This window comes from Equus przewalskii, chromosome 18, assembly GCF_037783145.1.
Source record: "Equus przewalskii isolate Varuska chromosome 18, EquPr2, whole genome shotgun sequence".
Classification (NCBI taxonomy): Eukaryota; Metazoa; Chordata; class Mammalia; order Perissodactyla; family Equidae; genus Equus; species Equus przewalskii.
The window spans coordinates 481,702-490,051 of NC_091848.1; the positions used below are offsets into that span (position 1 = coordinate 481,702).

Sequence of the window (8,350 nt, forward strand, 5' to 3'; positions counted from 1 at the left end):
GAATCGTACGTGAAGGTACGAAGTAACAGCAATAGCACTACCTACTACCTCTCCAGTTCTACCATGCACTGGGGACTCTGCTAGGTACTTCCTGATGTTAGACATCAACGCTCACAAAAATCCTACAAGGTAGTCGTTAATCTCTCCACTTTACAAACGAAAACTTAAAAATCAGAATTGGCTTGAATTTTAGTCACAACGTTTTTTCCCCACAAAGTAAGACACACAGGCAGAATGGAAGTGATAATATCATTGTCTTTATTTTCCTTATTACTACAAAATAAAGAAATGAAGCCAGAGGGGCCTAGCCCGTTGCTTGGCTTTGGCCCATGCAGGGTCTCAGCATTTGTCCTAGTCACGTGGCCTCTCTGTGGCCTCATTGTGAGTCAGAAAGCAATCTGGTCCAGGCATCAAAGCCTGAAAAGTTTTCCCATTTCCTTCCCCACATTCAAAACAAAACAGCTCTGGGCAAGGATGCATTTCCATCCCATGGTTATTTGATAGAAAAAGAAAAACCCAGTTTGGAATAAAAAAGCATTCTTAAAACAAATATCAATTACCTGTGGTAAAAAAAAATACACACACACGTATACCTGCTAATGTGCACTACTGTTCCAGCTGCCTGCAGAACGGTTATGTTGTCTTTAGTTAATATTACTGATTCATTTCCACATGAGTACTTTGTGAGTTAAATACATTTATGTGGTTCTTTTTTGTAAAGATTACAAAGTGCGTCATTAAGAATAAACCAAGGAAAAAAATAAAACCCCCGTTTCTTTTCAGGGGGTCCCAGGTCCCTGTGTAGCCGGGAGGGGATCCCTGCATGGGTGGCTGTAGCGGAGCAGCGGCTGCCCCGCGGCCCAGCGAGTTTCGCTCCTGTCCAGGGCCGGCCTGACCCCGTGGGCTGCTGAGTTTGGAAGCCCTGGTTAATAAGCAGGGTTTACAAACAGCCAGCATTGGCTCATCATCCTCCCGGCGAAAATCTGGCCGAGTACATTGGAACGCTGAAAAACGGTTTCCTTTCAACAAAGTGAAAGCAGCTGCTTCACACAAGAAGCATTCACGGCGTTTGTGGAAGTCATCGTGCCCTCATTCAAACGCTGTAATGCTCAGATGTGCAAGAGACAGATGGCCCCTCCTCCCTGTCACGCAGCAGGCGGTCTGGCGGGACACCCTTGGCGCCTCCGAGGAGGCCGGCGTGTGCTGGAAGGCATCGAGGGGCGGCCCAGTAAGTTTCCCCTCTGGCTTGCTGGTGAACAGGACAACTTCCTGAGGGTCACAAGGGTCAACAGGATGAATGGAAAGTTTCATGCGCGGTAGGGAGAGATGATACCCAGAGAACTGAATGACTCTTTTTTAAAAAGCAAATACGTTCTCATGCTCAATTTAGAGGGTGGAGAATATTACAGGGACCTTTTATTCATTCAATAAATCTTTATTAAGCCCCAGCTTTGTGCCAGACACCTGCTGAGGACACGATGAATGAGACTGCGTGCCCTGCTCTGGAGAAGCTCAGCCTGGAAGGAGTTAGCCAAATATTCATACCCCGAGAGCTGCCTGAGAAGTGACTGCTGCGTCTTACAGGTGGGGCAAAAAATCCTGTCCATTAGGATCCCCAAAGAGAGCCCACAATACTCCCATCTGTTTGCCTTCAAACTGACACAGATATATTTTGCCTTGAAAAAGGTTTTCCAAAGGCCCTACAGTTCCTCCCCACTAAGACACCTCCACCAACATAAGTATCCTTGGCCAGGGTGAAACTTCAAAACCCTCCCGCCCAGCAATAACAGACGCGGGGGGGGGGGGGGGGGGCAGACAAACGGGACTGCGCCAAACTGCCTCAGGAGTGGCCCCTCCCAGGCCCTGCCCACTGTGGGTAGGCAGCCCGCCTGCCCGGCCACCAGGACGCCTGTGAGAGAAGCCAGAAACTGGGGTTTTTAAAAAGATTAATTTCTTTTTTGAGAGTTAGGGTTCAAAAACATTTTTAACCCAGTGTAGATCACCAAAAATGGGTTTGCAGGCAGATTTCAGCTAAGGGGTCTCCAGACTGTGATCTCCAATTTCAGGAGACCCAATGCCCACCCCCTCATTGTCTTTAGGAATCTTACCAAGAACTGGCAACCCGGAATTTGCCTTCTCCGTGAAGTCCCACTGGGCCTCTGACGTTTTTGAAAATCCAACACATGGATATATTCAGACTTCCTGCATCTCTCTCTCTCTCTCACTAGCTATCCAAAAATAATTATTTTCATTAAGAGTGGAACTTGAACACATTCATCAAGTTATGTTTTAAGAGGAACCTTTGAAAGGTATAAATGATTATGACTTAATTTGGTTCTTCTGACACTAATCCTCAACTTCTCATACTCACATCATTCTGGCTTGAAATCATAATCTCTCCTGGGCACTTGTCCTTCACTTCTGGACTGGTCAGAGCTCAAAAGCCTGCGGGGCTTGTCTTTCAATGCCTGCAAAGACTTCGCTCTCCACCGCTCACCCGTCTTCTGTGTGTCCTGTGTGGACTGTGTATGCTAATTACATGAAAGATTCCATTTTGATTTTCTCTCTGCTGTCAGTGCTGTTTTCTTTGTATCCAACTGCAGCTGAGGAGAAACAAGATAGAATTGAGGGTGGAAGGCTCCCTGGATTTGTTTTTATGCAGAGAAGCTATTTTCATTCTTTAACTATTTTCTCACCTTATTAGGACCTAATTTATGCGCAATAAGTAGAAGTAATTTTAATTAGCAGCCCGAGATTGTGAACTTTCCTTAGCAACATCCCAGAAGAGGCCTCAGTTCTAGTAACACTTCACGGCTGCTTTTCCAGAACACTGTATGTGTATGTGACAGTGTCCCTAACACAATATATTTATTTAAATCAGTTTAATCACTTTGGGATGTTTATTTGTGACGTTTTAATCACCCTGGCATGCTTTGACTAATGTTTGGTCTTTTTCTCCTAATCTCCTTATAGTTGCCATCAGAAGAATGTGTGTCGAGTGTCGCCAGCAGTGACACTTCCCTGGAAATACCCATCCCTCAGGAATTTAAAACTGATTGTTTCGTCACCATGACTTCAAGCTGAGGCCTTCGTGATTAGTAATGCCTAAATGTGATCTAACTTTCTGAGAATGAGGAAAGTGATGACAATGAAAGCTGCAATTTTTTTTGACAAAGGATAAATTTTTTTTAATTGAGGTCATGATGGTTTATAACATTGTGAAATTTCAATTGTACATTGTTATCTGTCCATCACCACATGAGTGCGCCCCTTCAGCCCCTGTGCCCACCTCCCAGCCCCCTCCCCCTGGTGACCACTGAACTGTTCTCTTTGTCCATGTGTTTGTTTATCTTCCACACACGAGTGATTCATATGGTGTTTGTCTTTCTCCGTCTGGCTTATTTCGCTTAACATAATACCCTCAAGGTCCATCCATGTTGTTGCAAATGGGACAATTTTGTAAAAGCTGCAATTCTCAACCTTTTTTAGCAGTTGCCATGCCAGCATTGTTCTAATCGCCCTGCCTCTGTCAGCTCACTGAACTCCTGTCACCGTGCCATTCTTCCAGGTGGCAGCACTGAGGCAGGGAGAGGCAGTGCAACTTGCCCACCCACAGAGGTGGGAGCCGAGCACGTATTCCAACCGTGCCCTCTGGCCTGGGGGCCTGTAGCGTTAGCCACTTGGCTGTCCTGCCTCCTAGGCTTGAGGAAAAGCAAAGCAGAGATATGACTAAAGCCGATTGTTTTCCTTACAGGCTGCCTTGGGTAGCGTTAGTTCTTCCTCTTGTACCAAATTCTTCATTTGTAAATTCCAACAGCCTATTTACCAGGATGTTGTGGCAACTCATTATTTAAATGTATTCATAGTTCCTTGGAAGAAATGCTACATAAACATTACACAACCATTTAAACAATGTATGAAATGTCTTCACCTGAATCTATGACCCCCATACCTCGCTCATAAATGGATGGGTGCTGGCTGTCTCCCTGCATCCTGAGGACACGGTGCTCTGGGTCCCTGCGTAGGCTCACAGTGCAGGCTGGCAAGGCTGCGGGCCTCAGGTCAGCCTCTACAGCAGCAGCGAGTCTCCCTGCGCCTCAGAAAACCGCCTCCCAGGCAGGCCTCGGCCTCCTCGTGCCTTCCAAACCTTCTACTGTGCTAAGTGCCATAAGAGAAATATGACAAGGAATCAAGAGAATAAATAGTGATATATTCATACAGTGGAATACTACTCAGCAAGAAAAAATGAACAAAATATATGTACAACATGGATGAAATTCACAAGCAGTTACATTGAAAGAATACAGACATATTGAGGCTGGCCCCGTGGCTGAGTGGTTAAGTTCGGGCTTTCCGCTTTGGTGGCCCAGGGTTTCGCGGGTTCAGATCCTGGGCGTGGACATAGCACCGCTCATCAAGCCATGCTGAGGCGGCATCCCACATAGCACAACCAGAGGCACTCACAACTAGAATGTACAGCTATGTACTGGGGGGCTTTTGGGAAAAGAAGGAAAAAAAAAGAATACAGACATATAATACATATTGTATAGTTTTATTCATATACAGTTTAAGAACAGGCAAAGCCTGGGGTGGTGTGTGGGGTGTGTATAGACTGGGAAGGGACACAAGGGAAACTTCTGGAGTGGAGAAAGGTCTTAGGTACTGATCCGGGTGTTGATCATGTATTCATGTATGCAGCTATAAACATGTAAAAATCATGAAGTTGTACACTTGAGATGAGTGCACTTTATGCCTATTTTGCCTCAATAGAAATAAAATGAAATAACAAGCATGTAGGTAGAACACTGTCAGGCTGTGATATGCCTGTCAGGATCCGGACCAGAGCTGAAGGCAGGGAGCAGCTCACAATGGGGCTTGTGTGTCAAGCTCAGGGGTTTCCCCTTTATTCAGGGAGCCCCAGGCCTTGGGATCAGATCCGAGTGTCGAAAGCTCACTCAGGATCACTCTGTCTAAACTGGAGCTGAGGCCCAAGGGAAAGCCGGGAGGCGAGATTGCCTTAAACTGTCCTCGTCTGAGAAAAATCGAATTATACTCTATCGACTTGGTGAGGACACACTTTCTGTAAATACAAAATGCTGACCCATGGAGCTGTGGGCGGAGGCGGCAGCTCCGTGTCCCCACCCTGCCACGCGGGGATGCCGACACTATAAGGGTGGCTGCTGACCACGAGGCTTCAGAGATCCCTGGGCTGGCAGGGCAGGCCTCCTGGTTCATGGCCCTCCCCTCTTCTTCCGCTTCCCGCCCCCGGGGGCCTGCCACAGTGGCAGTTTTCTTCTTTTCTTCACAGTATTTGCATAGAGGAGGAAGAGGTGGATAGTGCTGGCCACACTGACCTAAATGAAATGCAGGGGTCACAGGTCATTTCTGTGCAGATTGTGTATCATGTCAAACAAAGTGAACTCACAAGTGCTCTTGTTCATGTAATTGCTCTTTCACAAAGCTGCCTTCGATTCCAGAAGGCTAACTTTTGGGAGAGAGAAGACAGAAATCACAGTGCCTCCTGGCCTGGGTGGAGCCGCCGAGGCACAGGGACCTCCCCGATCACACGAGCCATCAAAAGCAGTGAAGCAGCAGCCCTATGAGGGTCCGGCCAACAAGGGTGTGTTAGCAATTCCCACGTTACTCCAGCGTCTGGGATCCTCTAGGCTCACGTTTGCATCTGCCCACGCTTCATGTGAGAGCCCTTTTGGTCGGTTTTAAGCTCGTGCATGGTTGAAAAGCAACTCGGCTCCAAAGAAAACCAGAGTGCGGAGATGCAGTCAGAATTCTTCAGGCTGTGAGCGGTGATTTGTCTCAGTCTTACAATACTTCTCCGCTTGTTTCCCAAATAATCTCCAGGCTGCGAGAACCCATCTGAAATGTCACACACCTGAAGAATGTGCGCCGCAGGAACTCCCTGTTCCAGGACACTGTCTGCTTTAGTGAGTGTTTAACAGACTTTGGATGTTTTGTTTTCCTACTGAGGTGTCAGCTGAAGTCATACCCGCGTTGGGGGTCAGCATGGCCTCCTCCTAACTCACCCAGCACATCCTGAGAGACATCCTCACGTCCAGCTCTGAGAACGTCGTCACCGGTGGGGCCACGGTGAACACGGTCACAGTTGTCTTTAAAATCTGCCAACAGTTCTTAGAATGGCTGATGTGATGTCTGCGCACATCTCCTCCCCCAGGACCAGTCTATCACTTGGCTGTGCTGGGGCTCTCTGGGCTCATTTGTACAGACACTTATTCCGGGACAAGTTCATTTCTTGCCCTCAGAGTTTTCGTCATTTTCTATTTTAGCTTTTGGACGTTTTTGCTGCCATGTGGGATAACTGTATCCATGAAAGCTTGTTTTCTTCTCTCTGTCTCTTTTTTTTTTAAGTTTTTGTTGTTGTCATTGTCAGTTCCTGAAGATATGATGAGGTTTCTTTCTCTTTATATCTCACCAGCTAAACTATTTGGCGTATCACAAGTAAATAATACATAGCACATAGTCATTCACTAAGGAAGAGAGAGTTAAGTCACAATGAATTTCCTGGAGCCAGAAAGCACCCCTTAATCTCTCCTCTCAGAGGGCGTTTGGGGTATGAAGCTGGAACAGCCTGAGGACACGTTGGTGTGCATCTGCATGCGAAGCCTGCCAAGTACAAGAGGTAAAATAAGTCTCCCATAGATATCTCAGTGGGTACACACTCATGCTGGACAACCCGAAAATGACTGCCTTGTTCTGGAAGGAACATAGTGCTCCTTCAGTAAGTCAGAGGCTTCTTTTTCTGTTTGTGGCTGCCCGTACACGCTGGGTAGTTCAGTTGGCTGGAGCGTTAAGCACCACAGGCAAGAACAAGCCCAGCGTGCTCCCAGGCTGCTGAGACGGCTTGAAGGGGAGGGAGTCTGAGGTGAGCCCTGAAGAGCCAACCAGGTTCTGGGGGGTGGGACCACCAGGAGCAGCCTGGCCAGTGGGACCCCCCTGAAGTGGAGGTACACCAGGGCTACACCATTCTGTTAAGGGTCCTTGTATATTAAAAAATAAATGCTGAAAAAGATTAAAATTGGAGTATATTTTAAGTGTTTACAGCAATTAAAACTACAAATTGAGTATCTTTACCTGTTGGTGTATTTCTGTCTTACCTCATTGGAGATTATGTCCAAAGTCCACATTGGAGGCCCTCGGTGAGTGGCAGGCCTGGCCCAATGCCTGTCTGGGATGCCACTGCCCCAGAGTTCACCCCAACTTGGACCGGGCAACCTGACAGACAAGGCCCACACTGTCCTTAGAGGTTCTTTTTCACCCTGTTCCCTGGACAGCCTGTGCCCTGAACAGGCCCTCAGTAAGTGTATCTTGAATAAATGAATTGAGTAATCTTTAAACATAAGCAAGACTTCCTCACTTCACTCCTCTTCTGAAATGCTCCCCCTGCTTGGCTCCTCCTAACCATGCGTCCTACCCACCTTTGAAGTTCTAGCCAAGTACCATATTTTTTGTGAAGTCTGTCTGTCTCAGTTACTGTACCCAGTTTCCTCTACGTGCTCGGAAGTCCTCCTGTGCTTACAGTCAGAATCATTTATAATAGTTATAATAGTTCGACGATCCCGTGCCCCCAGCCCCCTCTCTCACCCCAGCCTGGAGCATTCAAGCTCTTTGCAGTCAGGAACCATGTCTTATTCTTCTTTTGTATCTACAGTGTAAGGCCTAAAATTTCATGTGCTGCCTGGACATCTTTGAGTCTCGTGTGACCCCAGAGGGCTAACCATGAGCTCTCCTGCTTTCAGCAGATATGTTCCCCCCAACTCCACCACCCCGTGAGAAAGGCTCCCCACTAGGCTACTTCCCCTGTTAGCTGGACCAGCTATACTCCGCCTGCCCCTCGACCTGATGGAGTTCTACTTCCCTACCAGCCTATGAAATTACTAACCTAAGCCAGTCACATCCTCCCCTGGGAACCAGAGGTCACCCTGTCTTCTTGTTACTGCCTCTTGTGTAGCAGGCAGCCCCTGCTTGTTCACTCGACTCCCAAGTGCCCCCCCTGTGTGACCCTACATGGTATGTGTTGTCCTCCCACAGGGGGTGAGTGTCTGTAACCAATAAACTGCTGTCAGTCTCATCCGTCCAGCGTCAGGTGTGGTATGTTTGGCCATCTTGTACTATTTAGGGTGGTAAATCCCCCCTTCAATAATGGGGTGAATAGGAGGCCATCAGAACGGTATCACACAGAGAGTTGTCACTCAATAAATTTGTGTCCATTGCATGATCTTCATTCTTTGTGATAGCCCTAGGGTAGGAGACTGGAAATTAAATAATTTGCTGTAGATGATGACAGATTTATTTCCCTAGAAAGAATCTATTTGAA

At 47.3% G+C, this 8,350-nt stretch overlaps 1 long non-coding RNA gene across 1 annotated transcript; it reads left to right on the forward strand.

Annotated features, from left to right (window-relative positions):
• The first annotated feature begins 928 nt into the window (after positions 1 to 928).
• On the forward strand, positions 929 to 7,051 carry LOC139076970 (uncharacterized). Its single transcript, XR_011529054.1, has 3 exons — positions 929 to 1,228; positions 1,444 to 1,584; positions 2,974 to 7,051. It is a non-coding gene; the product is annotated as an uncharacterized lncRNA (long non-coding RNA).
• The last annotated feature ends 1,299 nt before the right edge of the window (positions 7,052 to 8,350 follow it).